Source organism: Diadema antillarum, unplaced genomic scaffold (genome assembly GCF_040938485.1).
Source record: "Diadema antillarum isolate AM-2024a unplaced genomic scaffold, OU_Dant_1.0 seq00000368_RagTag, whole genome shotgun sequence".
NCBI lineage: Eukaryota > Metazoa > Echinodermata > Echinoidea > Diadematoida > Diadematidae > Diadema > Diadema antillarum.
This window is the reverse complement of record NW_027271369.1, coordinates 3,139,291-3,155,868: the sequence shown is the minus strand read 5'-3', so window position 1 is coordinate 3,155,868 and position 16,578 is coordinate 3,139,291. Positions and strand designations below refer to the sequence as shown.

At 39.6% G+C, this 16,578-nt stretch overlaps 1 pseudogene; it reads left to right on the top strand.

The window, feature by feature from the left end:
- The window catches only part of LOC139731378 (A disintegrin and metalloproteinase with thrombospondin motifs 3-like), a 90,158-nt pseudogene extending 75,127 nt beyond the window's left edge, over window positions 1-15,031 (top strand).
- Window positions 15,032-16,578: the final 1,547 nt, after the last annotated feature.

The following is a 16,578-nucleotide window of genomic DNA, read 5'->3' as shown; positions in this document are numbered from 1 at the left end:
TCAGTCACAGTCACAATCTCTTCGCTGATTTTCTAAATTTCGGAAATAGAATATGGGACCAATGTTTCTCAAAGGATGTTAGTAGTCAGCACAAAATACATTGAGCAGGTATCGAAACATACGAAAATTTCCCCTAATGAAGCTTTTCTGTGCCCTGAAATAAATCGAAGATAGTAATTTTGCGTATGGCAATGGTAAGTTTCACAACTCCCAAAAGGTAGTGAAAGTTTCAATATCAAATTTGTGGAACAGCGCAAGACGAAGAATGAATGGAATACACACTTTTTTTGTGAATTCCAAATGACAATGCAGTTTTGAGACAAGGAATCGGAGGAATGGGGAGGGGTTGTGTAGGAGAGAGAGGGCAAAATAGACAAGTCAAAAAAGACCTTTGAATACAACAATTGATTAGTCGAATAGTTCAACTTTCATTTAGAAAACTGGCCATAGTAATTATAGAGCATGTTTTTCCTTCCACTACCATGGCATTTTAGTTTTATTACAATCCCTGTGAAGAGCTCTGGTGCATGCATCCCACAAGCTACAACTGTCGATCGCGCAACGGTCCTCCCCTCGATGGCACTGCCTGTGGACCCGGCATGGTAAGGCAGCAGTGTCTGCTGAAGTTCGGTGAAAGGGTTCTAGAGCCAGATCTACGATGTGAACTAGACTGAATGCAACATTTCGCCAAAAGGAAAACAAATGAACTGAAATGAAAAGGGAAAGCACTTGAAGAGTTTGTTCGCAAAAAACGATAAGTCCATATTTGCCAAATGGAGATATTTGCGATTAAAGGTCAAGAAAAATAAAGAGAATAATAAGAATTTTTTTTTTACCATAACTTCAAAAATGTACCGTTATATGTAGTGACCAATATATCGTTTAAAAGGTATTATTTTGTACTTTATGACAGAGAACGTACTTCAAAATCTTCAAAAATGGACTTATCGGTTTTTTTGCGAACAAACTCTTCACTTCTAGTGTTTATATTGCAATATACACACATTTATTTGTTTCTCAGAGCAACCAACAACCCTCGGAAACACACCGTTTATTTTTTGAAGCCAACAAACGAGGATTCTAGTCATTGTAAATTTCCCGAATGTTTTTCTTACAAGCTTTATATTCTTCCATGATTTATGTCCTATATCTGGCTTTACAACCTTTTTGCTGCTTGTGTATCGATGTTGAGATTATTATGTTTCTGTATTGTTTGTTTTTATATCCATTTTGTCTTCCTTAACAGTTCAACGATTACAATCGCTGCGAGCAGTTGTGGTGCATGCACCCACGCAAAAAGTTTTTATGTCGGTCCAAGAAAGGGCCGCCCTTAGACGGATCTACATGCGGTCCGGGTATGGTAAGATGGCATGCGTATTTGTGCACGCTGGCCATGCGAATATTGTGTATGGTGTTTGTCTCCTCGGAATGCCGCATTGATGAACGTGTAGAATAGTCACCATCACGTGATGAATGGTATAATATTTAAAACATATTTTGTGATTGGTGGAATCGGGACCACATGACATTCCCTGTTGCTGTTATAGTGCACTAGCAAGTAGCAAGTTCTAGCACAGTTAGCATGCCTGGTCAGTGACGGGGCATTAAACTGCACATTACTTGAATATGAGACCGTTCTGAAGCAAATAATTTTCACACAACAATAGATATATAATGTACTCTTAAATGAATCTCACAAGAATTGGAACAATCATCCCCCAGCATTCGCACTGATTCCCACTGATCAGTTACTAGCCTTCCCCTTTAAGTAAACCTGCACTCGGACAAATTAGGCGGTTGTCGTGTGTGAAACCTACAATATTGTTCCTGCGAGATCGAGCTCAGTGAATTTAAGGAAGCTAATCCCCATTTTGTGGCTAACGTTTGCCTATCACAGCACTACAGCTTCCACTGAAGTAAAATGTGAAATCACATTATAAAAGTGAGTAGGATATCACATTATAAAAGTGAGTGGGTCTGTAACCATAAACTGCTCTAATATTATGTAACTAGGTGATTAGATGTCCGTGACTTTGATTCTGACTTGTTTGAGGTACTTATGCATGAGTGATATTAGCACTTTTGGCCCCTGTAGAGATAAATTATGAGCTGATGCAATCAATGAATTTAGTCAGTGAGAGCATAGATGTTGTTGGAAATGGTTATAATTAGATAACGGAATAAATACAAGTAATCGCTTCCAATCTAACTTCGAGCCCTATGTAGAAGCATCTACTCAGTTTTAAAGGGACACACATCTTTTTTAGAGCATGCTACTGGAATGTGATGGGATTACTGTCAGAATTGCACGTATAGCACGAGAGTGGGAATGTGTATGCTTGGTGGAGATAAAAGCATCAATATTGATCAGACAACAAACAATCTCAGCTGGAATCCGGCAAAGAGTCAGAGAAAATGTTTTCTCGCCTTATCATCATCCAGCATGCCACAAGGAGAAGCTTTTTACATTGTTGTCCTGAACTATTATCACTCTATTCGCGCCATACCCATAATTTGTACACGAGAAAGTGTGCATTGAACTTTGTCTCTCTCGAGGGAGAAAACCGACTTTATAGGGCCAGCAAATCGATTGATGTGATAGAATGGGGGAAAATGAAATGCAAATACATCTTACAGTATATCATCAATCACAATACTATGGCTGCGTGGGAGCGCAATGATTGTTGATAGATTTTCCAGCACCTGTAGATTTGTCACAATTTCCACCTTTCTTGTGAACGTATTAACTTTCCGAGGGATGCAACCACTTGAAGTATCCTTTGTCTTGGTGTGTTTTGAGCAAGAGGATTATTTGGAGCACGATTGTTTGCGCGCTGTTTGGGGCAAGAAAGGAGAGGCTTTGATGCATCGGTGTTCCGAAATTATTCACAACTTATTCCGTCGCTGGAAACAAGACGGACGAAAATCAACGGAATATGTCAGGTTTAATGTGCAACTCCATACTATTTTCAAATTGACCTCAGTAAGTGGAGTGAACTTAGACGAACAGAGTGATAACAAACCGGACATATAAGGAAGTGATCCTGGCACTACAAAGTTCCATATGTTTCATTATTTCAAAAATAGTGACATTGGGTCGCAACCACACTGATAAGTCAAAACAGGGAATGATATCACTATCTCCCCACACTCTGATTGGTTTCTACACAAAAGAAACCTTTCTCTCTGAAATTTGTCAATGCTGGGTATCACAAGACTTCAATCATATGGTGTGAAAAAGATGACAGTATATAGCTCTTGTTGATCTTGTATAAAATAAGCTCCACAAAATGAAGCGGAGATTTATGTAAAGGTCAATAAGAGGCTCTTTTTGAGGTGATGATGTGGTCAGTTGCTGCTAGTTTTACTGTTCCGTATAGATATTTCCAAAATGTGAACTTCCATAACTTTTCAATTCAATTCAATAGTTTATTTATTCCATCAAAAAACAAACATGATTCAAAGCGGTACATGTGTCAATTTGACTTTCATTCAACTTGCCGGTAATTAGATCCGACTTGACATCTCAACCATTCTCTTTGTTTGGTAGTTTCGCTATATCTATTTAAGCCAACGTGAGCTTGAAGTCGAATTGCACTTTAAGGATCGACCCACTTCTGTAACCCATGGTAACCTCACGAATGAAAGTTGAGAATGGAGTCGTGTTCAAGGACTCAAGATACTCTCATTGAAAGCGCAGTGAGGAATCTACTTAATCACGTGATCTCCCAGTGATATCGACGCTCACAAAGTACATTAGCCTAGCATGTCGTCTGCAATGCACTGTCACCATGAGTGTGCTTGGAATAACCTTTGACCTCTGCGTATCTTCCAGCATCCCAACCTAAACCATTGTCGATGGTCATGTCGTTAAACCAATATTGTATTTCGTGTGATTTACCATGCATTTATACGCACCGTGCAATGTCCTCGTAACAGTGATGCGTTTACAGTTTTCTATGTTATTGTAATACATAAAAAGGGAAGCTCACTGCTACGAGACTACTCTCCAAAAATGTCTTGCAATTTTCCTGAAGTGTTGTGTATAGGTTGCAATAGACGTGTTTTAACCCTATTCCAACTGGGGGGGGGGGGGGGGGTCAAATTGACCCCCCCCCCCCACGTTTCGCGCTACGATTCCGCAACGCACGACGATTTTGCCGCGTCGTTTCATGACTTTTTTCATTGAAGTCTCCCGCATATTTTGAGACCAAATTTGCGACGTCCGGGTACACTGATCTGAAGTTACGTAATGTTTTGCGTATGCATGTCAACCCAAAAACGGCTCAAATTCATGATATCGTGTGCAAATCCAATGCAAATTGTGTTTTTTGTTAAATTGATACAAATTAGATTATTTTAACTTTTAACCACAGAAATGAATCAATTCTAATGTAGATAAGTTTGAAAAAGTGCCCGCAACAAATTTTGGCGAAAAAACAAAAGAAACAAAAGGTCGAAAAAACAATAAATACATAAGAAATTAACAAAACAATAAAAAACAAAAGAAATTGATTTTGATTTCGCTATTTTTTTAAAGAAAATTGTTCGATGTGTCTTGAGGAACTCTGACACATAAATTTAGGGATCCTTCAGTCATTTTAATGGAGTTATAAGTGAAAATATGATTTCATGCGTAAATTTGCATAATTAATTTACTAAGGATAGAGAGCCAATATTTTTCTATTGTATGACCATGTAATCTTGTAGTTGACATCCGGCTCTATCTTAAGGCAAAGTTTCAAGGCGATCGCGCGATCGGCGGCCGAGATCTGAAGGGGGGGTGTCAAATTGATCCCCCCCCCCCCCCCAGTAAAAACTTGGGTCTCAAATAGCCCAGTTGAAATAGGGTTAACGTAGATGTTGCATAATATTATGCTAAATGGATGACATTTTCACGCTTCCGTTTTGTTGGAAATATTGTTGGTCTGCGTTGTTAGTGTATGCCCTACGGCGTTTTAGACAATCATTGATAACACAGAACTGTGACATTTTGAGTAATCTACATATGCGTCAAAATTTAGTTGTACTTTCACTGAATAGAATGTACCACGATATTTGAAAGTTATTCTGAAAATAATCTATAAAGGAATTTGATATATAATCGAGAACCAACCACGCAAACCAATGAAGACAAGTGACATTCGTGTGGTATGGAAACTCGTCTCTTTGGTTGAAGTTTTATTAATCGCATAAGTCGTTCACGTGTAGTATCCGGACAGGAAAATGCCTCTTTCCTTCGATTGTGATGATCAAACTCCACACACCCCCAGAGAGAAATTGGTGAATTCATGATTGAATTATCTGTCATTGGTTTGTCCATGTTCCATTCATTATGCGCTGAATTCGTCACCACTTAACGTCGTAGTGTGCATCGTCATCCCGTCACTCAAACTGATGTTTAAAGTTTTCTTCTTCTACCCCATCAGTGGTGCGTGCAGGGGAGATGTCGGTACTCCCAGAACCAGATAGATGGTCACTGGAGCGCTTGGAGCCAGTGGTCGGAGTGTCCGTACACCTGTGGCACAGGGGCTCAGTACAGGTCCAGGACTTGCGACAATCCCAGGTCAGTGAGGGTCGAGAAGCCCTGTAGCAGTTTATCTCTCCTCTTACGAGAAGATGCCAATCTCTGCGCTTCGATCAGTGCCGGAACATGATTCGTCTGAAGAGTTACTCGAGTTCCGCTGCACCCCCAAGTTTCGTTTCATTGGTTAATAACGGCAGTCTTGTCATACAACATTGCACGAACAATTATACATTGTACCAAGGTATTCACTGTTTACTGGCTGTGGCAGTGTATGATGCTGAACAAATGGAGAAGTGTAATGTTGATATGAACAATGAATAACTGGAATTGGAATACCATCAATCCTTTGAATTATGAGCCATCCATCCATCATTGATGGCAAGTTTAATAAAGGTAGCTTGTTTGGATTAAAGGAATGATACGATTAATGAAGTAGATATGATATGTAAATTTTCGTTTAAGACTGTTCTTATCAAAGTCCAATAACTTCACAGTCCTGTGCTATCGTCCATGTCTGACTCTTATTTGTTTACATTCAACACGTTGGAATGATATTTACCCTTCCCTTGGTCTATCATAGTATGTGCGAATTCCTTTCAAAAAAGAACGCCGTACTTCTGTCACACACATTGTTTTACTCCTATTACTACATGGCGATCCTTTACTTATTGGTAGGCTTATCATTATTTTCAGTCAGAAGTACTTTGAACACATTATCTCGTAACTTTCGTTTCTTATTACCACCTTCTCTCATTTCTAGACCTCAATATGGCGGGCGAGACTGCGTCGGGAAGGCCGAGGAGTATCGTTTGTGCAATACCAGGGTACAGACTAATTACTACCATTTTTATAAATAAGATGTTTCGTACGTATGGGATTGTGGTGTGTTACTGATGTCAGTATGAACTCAAATCAAATCTTGCCTCGTCTTTTCCGAGCTATGGGTGTTGTAAAGTGAAATAAAATCTATTTTTGTATAAACTAATGCCATTTCACAGAGAGAGAGAAGTATATACTCATTACAGCTTGGTTCCAAAATTTCTCTTAGCTCGATAGTGACTTAGGGTAGATAGTTAGTCTCCTTCCACAACCCTGGTTTGGAAATCTCGATAGAAGTTACAGAAAAGCTATTTTACCAACTGGAAGATTTACACCCGCAGAGGAATGTTACAGTCACTACTTGATACTTGTTTGTTTGTTTTTTGGGTTTGTTTTTTTAAACGATCTGTCAAATTCCCAAAAGCTGACTTAGTTGGAGATTTGTCAATAATAGTGAAACAGCATTGATTAGTTAGAGGATAATGTAAGATAAATTGTTTGGACCATCACCTTTTCCAACAGGAGTGTCCTGGCGGGCCCGTTGACAAGCGAGCTGAGCAGTGTTTGGCTTTCTTCACAAACTGGGTTCACCGTAGCAAGAGGCACGTCTGGCTACCTTATGAAAACAGGAATAGTAAGTGATTCTCTTGTTCGTGATGAAAAATGTTATTGATCTACAAACAAAAGTTGTGGCTCTTTTCACAGTTCCCTCGCTACATAGATATTATAGATGAATCTTTAGTTCCATAGAAACCAACCAAAACCTGATCTGCGGTTTCGTTTCATTTCGTTTTGTTTTGTTTTTATAAAAGAGGTACAGCAAACATTAATCACAATGATTGCAAGGTAGGCAGTAAAATTGCCTTAAATATTTGGCTATATCTCATTAGAGAAGTTAGAAAGTAAATGATATGAAAATGAATACTTATCACAGTAGCTCTGTATGATTATGTGATCATTAGAAACACTCCGATGTCGACTGACGTGTGCTTCTGAAGAGACGGGCGAGGTGGCGATGTCAGAATATAACGTGACCGACGGCACGCCGTTCTCGTACGATAACCCGGAGAGCATTTGCATCCAGGGCAAGCAAGTCGTAAGTAGATCTCAGCTCCTCCTCAGTAGCGATGAACAGTGTGTGTGTGTGTGTGTGTGTGTGTGTGTGTGTGTGTGTGTGTGTGTGTGTGTTCTATATCGTCCGATGATGATAACCTGTATCACTGCCTCCATATTATGACGATTTGATTATGGTTCATAATTAGGGTGCTTTATCTGTTCCTACGTGATTTTCTCATTTTTCTCAGTCCGTGGGTTGTGATAACCGGCTCGGCTCCAAAGTGAAATTTGACAAGTGTGGAGAATGCGGCGGGGATGGCTCCAGCTGTAAACGGGTTAAACTAGATATCAGCGACGATGCCTCGAAAAAGAGAAGTGAGTTTTCAGTATTTAACAATACCGTAATTATTAGTATGTGCATCCATTGTAATGATAAAAGTAAAATGTGGAATTTGTAAATTGATGGCCAAATAGAGAAATTGGTGCATAGAGTTATACATACACAGAGTGATTCATCCGTCGATTAATTGAGAAATGAAATTAGAACGTATAGTTTCTTATCGAATATCAATAGACTTCTTGCAATATTTCAACGTTTACGCACTCTCTCTTGCTTCTTGTTCTCATTTTAATCCTCATGTGGACGATAATCCACCTGGTGTAATCATTTTGTCTCGGCTCCCCAGTGGTTGTTGATGAACAGCCTGCAGAGAGCATTTTAAACAATCTTTATTCCTTTCTGTGAACTTTTTCTGTTTCAGGGTACAAGAAGATTTTCTCGCTCATGCCAGCTATACGAAGCGTAGATGTCAAGAAAACTGTTTCATCAACTCACTTTCTAGGTAAGTATTTGTAGGTGCAATACTTGGTGATCGAGGAGTGGGGCGATTGATCCTATGAATAAATTACGTTTCCATGATTTATCAAAATACCTCTGGAGTGTTCCGATTCGTCATCCTTACAAAATAGAATATCCCGAAATATGTAGTCCTCAATGTGACAAGTCAATTTTGCAGACACCATGTTACCACTTCCACGTCAATAACTGCAGAGTTGTTTGTTTATACTCGTCTGTTTACCGCCACATGTGTCCAGTAATAGCTACCATTAATTGCAAATTTGTATAATAGCAGGTCAGTCAGGCCGACCTGTCTTTATGCTGTGAACGTGTATTACAATGTGACAAAGCACATACAGATATCAAATTATGTCTTCATTCGGAAGCTAGTATCTTGTCTTCATCAAAGTCAAAAGCAGAATAACAGGATATAAAAGCCCGGTCACACAGCGCTTTACGGCTTAATCACGGCCAAAACACGTCAAAAAGTGGTCTCCTGTGAAGCAGACGATGTTGTTCGCGTTGATGTCGAGTTTAAGACGAGCTACAGTCGATTTATAGACGTGGAAGGACGCGGGGAAAAATCGGAAGGGCGTCGGACGCGGCAAAAAGTTTTGAACTGTTCAAAATTTTATTCCGCGGACAACCACGGGCGGCACACGTGGTAAAGACGTGCAACACACGTGAAACACACGTGATAATCCGTGTTCCGGCAGTGATTAAAACTTGGGGAGACGCGGTAAGACGCGAAAGTTTAGCGGTCTGTCACGGGCAGAGCACGGTCATCTGACGCGTGTTACGCGTTGATATCACGGGAAATAGCGTGTGTTTAGCGGGTTATCACTGACAAATGGATTTTTCCGCGTACATACACGTGGCTGGACGTAGTTAGCCGTGCTTAGGCAGTGCTTCAGGAGTGGAACAGCCGCCAACGGCCATACCCCGTACAAAGCACGGCCAAACCAAAATTGACCAAAAAATTACCACTTACGACCACGTCCACCAGATTTTCATAACTTTTTATACGTGATTTAAACGTGGAGTGCTGTGTGACCGGGACTTAAACTGAACGAAGAAGTGCATATCACCATGATACGGCATGACTTTCTTAATCAGAGAGGATGTAAATCATGTAATACATTTGCAAATTCCACTACCATACTCGGATAACACGAAATATCCACAGCTTGCAGTGCTGTGAATCCACCTAAAGTAAACAAATCCAGGACGCACTACCGGTACCGTGCGAAGTCTGAGTAGTATGGATTCCACCGCCAGGTTTCTTAACTTTGATTCCATTTTCTTCTAATCATGCAGCAATAAAAACCGCGGACTCAGGGAAATATGTCCTCAACCCCGGAAGGAGAAGATCCGAGCCCAGGGACTTCGTCATAGATGGCGCCCGATTTTCCTATGACGTCAGCGATAATCGTGAAAGGCTGGTCAGCAAAGGACCAATAGGAAAAGAGCTCTATTTGATGGTGAGGGCAAAATCTTCATGAAGTGTTGATAGAAGAGATGGTTTATATCAATCAATGCAATTTCTTTAAAAAATTATGGATGTTTGTAAACATTTTCTCCATAGTGGTACTCTAAAAACACAATAAATCATAAAGTTATCTTGGCTTGCTCTTTTTCTCGGGAGTTCATTTTTATCAAAATGTAATTTTCGACATAAATGTATGCTTCTTGGAGTGGAACGGAATAATAGACAAGAAGATGCTTTAATACGCAAACTTGAAACTAAAAATTTGTGCTGTACAGGCTCATTACAATTTCAATGACAAATCACGATTGACTTTTATTACCCCGTAATTGTGTTTGTCCGTAGGCCTACATCACCAGGGATACCAATACACTCAACTACAGCGTGACTTACTTCGAGTCGCGAAACTCGGCAGTCACTCCGGAACCGGGGTCGAGCGTCGATGTCGCCGTTGACGGTAATACCCATACAGGGAACACGCCACCAATAGTGAACGTGATCGATCCGTCGATCGGGCCTGACGAACCGGAATACGAGTGGCGCGAGGTTGGCTGGACGAAATGTAACAGAAAGTGTGGCGGAGGTAAGCCGGAAACTCGTCTATGTAGTGTCCATCTAATGCTTTTGGAGGACATTTTGCAACACCAGTGGATGATTCACTGATTATTACTAATGAGTGAAGATGATTATGGATTATGGGAACACTTTTATGGTGGGTATGGATCCGGATTCTTGACCCCCTCACTGCCGGTAACTTTGGAAAGTATGTGCTGCGTTAAGGGGTTTTCTGTGCCGATCGACGCTCAAAGCACACAAAGGGTTAAACACGGGATCCTTGGTTCAAATTCCGTTCGTATCCTCTTTGACAGGATACTTTGATACTTCATACCAAGGTACGATTTGATAGTTATATGAATGGATACTGACCAGGTTGGAGTAGTGATAATGGCAGAGCTCTCTGGAAAATCACTGCTAATGTTAAAGAGGCCAAATTTGGTAGTTAAAGAGGGATTGCAAGTTCAAGCAAAATTTCAAACTGTTTCAATTTTTCGAAAGATCAACTCTTTAGATGTAGTATAAAACATTTATCTTTCACTACATACGTAATTATGAAGAAATAATGGCAGTTTCAGAGAGCGCTTCCTCGCCAAAATTGGAAAACGGCCCTTGATCTAATTTATGAGATGTATTTAGATGTTTTGCGTTCTGAGATGTTTTTATGCGAACATGAAATCCCCTCTACCACCTGCGATGATCTGTGTTACTAATATGATGTTCACCGTAAAATTACTCATCACTGTCTAAGACTCATCCAAACGTGCCAAGTCTCTCAGAGTCGGTAATAAGCTCCCTGAAAACGTGAATATCTCGTCATGTCCTTGCCAGAGAATAACTATCCTTTCGTTTGGAATCATTTTATGAATAAATAGTCCCGTGAAATTTCCTTGATTCTGATATATGAAAAACCTAACGCTAACTCACTGACCTACAGAAGTCATAGATCAGACATGATACAAACCTATATGTAAAATTGTACAGGGAATGGATGCTCTCCAGTCAACTGAATTCTTTGACTTTTTATCCTGCAGCCGAAGAAGAGGACATCGATTTAAGATTTTAAAGGAAAATGTCAAGGAAAAGTTAGGCAATCCTCTTATTCTCGAAGAGTAATGTCAGAATGGAACAGTCTACCATCCTATGTAGTAGAGAGCACTTCAATCAACACATTCAAGTTCCGGTAAGATAGATGACTATAACCCTGATGAAGTTCTCAAATGTCCATGTACTCCAGCTGCACAAAGCCTATCACACACAAATTAATCATCTTAATGGTGCAGAAGGGCAAACAAGTTTGGTATAACTTTAAGCCCACTTCCAAGGTATGATTTCTAAGGTATGGATATTGGCACCCATGTATCGTCGTTATAAACTCAAACAGTGAAGCAATTTTTTTTTTTGGCTTCCACAGATTTGTTGTTGTTGTTGTTGTCGTTTATGCTCTCCCATTCAATAATTACATTATATACACAGGTTATTCTTTCTTCAGACATCAATGTTTTCGACGGGCCACTTCAGTCACGGTGAAGAAATCATTTTGCGGGATGGACGACTACAATCCCAAGGGTCAGAGAAAGCGGTGTAACACGCACGAGTGCGGCGCAACGCCATCCCAGGACGCCACAACTTCCCAGCCACCGATCCCCAGAAGTAGGGACGGAGTGGAACCAACTACGCAGCTTCCTACCACAACCACGCAGCCACCAACTACAACAGAACCTCCTACAACTTTGCCTCCACCGACGTAAGTAATTTTTCCTTTGTTATGTATTTCGAAAACATATTTTAAATCACCCACCACTCTTCATTTATATGTGATACTGTTAACTCAGACAATACAATAACTGCTTGTGTCTGGATTCTCTTGGATATGTACTAGGTACGAGTGGAGTATTCTAGATTGGGGTGACTGTTCTGAGACATGCGGTATCAACGGGTTCAGGCGGCGAGAGGTGCAGTGTGTGGAAGTTCGGGACGAAGAGCGGACGGGAGTGGATCCCTCCATGTGCTTGCCACCTCAGCCGTCAGACAACGAGGCGTGTAACAGGGGGCCATGCCCTGCTGACTGGGTCACAGGCACATGGTCAGAGGTAAGTCTGCATATCAGGTGTAAAACTTGTGCAACTTGTGTGGGCCCTTATCCCAGATGTGTGGCATTTGTATTGATGCTTGACGGGAGTAGGGGTCCAACTGGAGGTACCATGTACCTACTGTTGAATTTAGGATTACTGTTGGCTTTTAGAAGCTTTGTAATTTGTGGGAATTAACAGAGTTGATACTGTAGTTGTGTATATTTGGCGTACGATCTTGTTCTGATGGCTGCTCCTTGATGTCATTCCTTCATACCATTCCTCATCCCTTTATCCATCTTGTGGGTATAATTCAGTATACCAAAAGTCACTACCAAAGGTTTCACTGAAACTGTTTCGTCACCTCTGCCGAATTTTCTTTATTCGCCTTAGCCGTTTGTTCTTCGTTATCAGTTGTCCTTTCTTTTTGATGGTTTGCAGTGCATTACGTAGATATACATTTGGAGAAGAGTGTTTGGCGTTTCGACCAGTATATTTTGGTCTCCGTCACTGCCACAATCAACCAAGAAGGAATCTACATGTACATCGCAAATTAACAGAGCCAGAGCCTGTCACCATGTAAATTAAAATATACATTTCTTCTGTGTTATCGTGTGTTCCCGATGATGAGGACATGCTAAAGTTGTCCATCGAAATACTCATCGATATCTTTCCTCTTTACTAATCATGAGATCCTCCTTTGCTTATGTTTTCAACAGTGTTCTGCTACTTGTGGAACTGGCACCAAGACGAGATCAGTGACGTGTGAGCCGGCAGACGGTGGGGGCGTCCCAGGGTCCTTCCATTGTTTCACAGAGCGACCACCCTCGTCAAAGTCATGTGAGATGGACCCGTGTGCGCGTGAGTGTTTCCCCTCGACCTTTGGTGTTTCCCATTTTTATCACATTCAGGTTAAATCAGCTCAGTTCATTAGGTGAAGTTTCCATTTGTAGGTTTCACTCAGCGCCTTGTTTTACAACAGTTTGTGCTGAAGGAGCTACTAAGTACTTCGGGACATGGGTGATTCTATATAAAACAGTGGAATCCATGAATTAATCCATAGCACCATAGGAACTGCTAGTGATCTGAAAGATGATTTTGATGATGGAAGCTTTGTTTATCTACGCCATTGAAATATGGTAATCTTCATAACCTTGTGATTTCGACTGTTGCTAATAAATTAGGTTGTGGTGTTTGTTGCTCTAAAATTGTACGCTGAGTTAAATGTGTACTGTTGCTCTATTTTGTTGTGCAGACAATCATTGTTGGTCGTTTTCTTTCCTGTCCCCCTAGCTGGAGAATGTCAGCCGTTGGACTCGGTCATCTGCAAACGCAACAAATATAGGATATACTGCAAGATGCCACGCTACGAGGAGATATGCTGCACCACGTGTAAGGAGCAGAAACAATTGTTACGTCAGCAGCGGTCTGGCAACCGCGAAGCATGAACTGGGCCAACAAAGTGATGAGCTGAAAGACCCATGGAAACCTCGCTGACATCACTGTAAGGCACATATTTATTGACTGTATTTATTATTTGAAAAGTTCTCCAGAATCGCCAGTGTAACAGAGGATGTTGTCTCCTTCATCTTTCAGCTGCGTCATTTCGTCTGTCAAGATCTGAAGGAATACTAGTGATCATAATCACGTGACTGCGTGACCTGATTTAAAAAAGAAGAAGAGAGAATTAATAGGAACTATTCTAGATAACGAGATTGACTTTTAATGTTTGGATAAGTTTCTCTCCTAGGTATTTTGCTTAAATTACCTTTTTATTCTTTAGGATTCTTGGTTTCTTTGTGCTACCCAAAATAAGGGGTATAGGATGGTTTTGTGGCATCATTTTGGCAAGTAGTTTATGACAATTACTTCATTTTGACCAAATGTTCTTGATCTGTAACATTTGTATCAATGCTGACAGACAAAACAACAGTGTAACATTTAAAACAACAGTTTCTTTTTATGTGCACTCTCTATTAAATGTCAGTTAATGGGGTAAGCCATGATAGCCGGATTTTAACATTTCTATGATGTCACGACAGGCTATGTGACGTCAAGACAGGTCATGTGGTTATGTATTCTTTGAAGGTGGTGAGATATTCTCTTTCAGTGTGCGTGGGATGGAATTTTCGATTGAGTGTGGTATGTACATTGTACTAAGCTATACAGAAGAAAAAATAAAGTTGATGCAAAGTGTTATACTAGTATCCTGTGAAGATCTAGTTGTCAATACCACGATCATTGTGGAATGGGGGTGATAGTTGTGAATTTTTATATCAAGAGAATTATTTGAATTAAATAGAATTTCATTCTTGAGAATATTTCCAGGAAACCTCAATTTGATGTCTCTCTCTTCATACATGTAGAGTCATCATGATGATGGCCAATACAATGCATGCCTGAGGCATGGTCTTACAACCCTAGTTGGTGTTCTGACCTCGGCGGAAACTGCGTGCGCTCATTTTTCATATTTCACAAATATTGTGTGATGTTATATATGAACAAAGTGATCGGATTATTTTTATTTTTCACGATGCAACCACATTTCCATGTGTTTTTGCCTTGAAATGAAACAGTGGAAACATTCAGGGAGATTTTCTCTGTACTGAGCAATACTTTATCGAGGTCTTTATCCTTGTAAATCATTGATTCATCTTTACCAATCGGTTGGTCGACAGAAAGACGAATACCACGTTATACTGCTGTGCAGTAAATTATATTGAATTATCCAGTTGGTGCTGGACCTAATAACGCGCGAAGTGCCTCTCAGAAGTATTGTCTTATCTATACGTAGCTGGTGTTTTAGTGTTTGTCCTAGGTTTTTTTTCAGTCATCGAAAATAACCTTTTATAATGTTTCTGTTGTTTTCGTAAATAGCACAGTATTATAGTAAAATGTAAGCGAATGGATATACACCGTACTTGGTCAAATCGCTGGGTACATTGCAAATATGCTGGCTTTCGCTAGCTACTGTGTGTCATGGGTATGTCCCCAAAGAGGAATCTTATGCAAACTGTGCTTGTCATTGCACACAACGTTACAAACTTGGACAATGCAGTAAAACAAAACATTGTAAGTTTATATTTTGACTGATATACCATTTTATACTTATCGAAAATATAAATTTGAAAAGGTTAAAATCTTGTGAAAGATTTCGAGTAGCTTGATTATTGGTTGTCTGAAAATGATTTGAGCTGAAATTTATAACATCAGCTGTACAGAAAGTTTAATTGGGTGGAGATCCATAAATCCATGTCTCACAACACGCCAATTACAGCAAATGGGGCTTTAGGTTGCACAATCAAAACAATATATATATATATATATATATATATATATATATATATATATATATCATATATCATATATATATCATATATATAATATATCATATGTATATAATATATCATATGTATATAATATATCATATATATATCATATATATATATATATATATATATATATATATATATCTTCAAATGAAATGACAATGAATCATTAACAAATAATTTACTTAGTACTGTATTTACAGTGATTTACAGTTTATATCGATACTTTCTTGGTGATTTGTTTGATGGTGATTATGGCGTATTCCATGGTATTCTTCAAAGAAAAATAATACTGATCGTCTGCAGAAATAATTATGTAGCAGAAATTAGATTTTTTGAAGAATGAAATCTGTTAGTATGCCTCTACTCATGTGATACATTGGACCAAGGTTATAGGTTCTCGTGAATCGAGGAGACAGAAACATTTTACGGTCTAGCTTCTGAATCCATCATTAACTATCGTGCCTGTACTTGTGTTTGTTCTCTCGTATTAGTATACCAAACGTTAGTCATCGGGCTGGAGGCTTTCCCTCAGCATAGGACCGTGTATCGCAGTGAGATAATCAAGCGCGAGTGAACGCTGCTCTTATAAAGCAACTATTGGATGTAAATACGTGTAAACTATAACTTAAATTCATAATGTACATTACATTGTAGACACAAGCAAATCGTAGATTGCTGCGCTATTCAATTGCAAAAATGCAAAGAACTTGGCCTTCATTAACAATTTTGCTATGCAAAGTGTATAATACTTTTGTATTTTCCTTTTGTTCATCTGCTTGTGGTCTTATTGTAGATTGTTGCTACACCTCGAGCAATTAGCTTTGCGTTCACGGCTTTGCCAAAAAGGGATTCTCATTTACTAGTAATTGTCTTCCTATCGTTGTTCAGTTTCA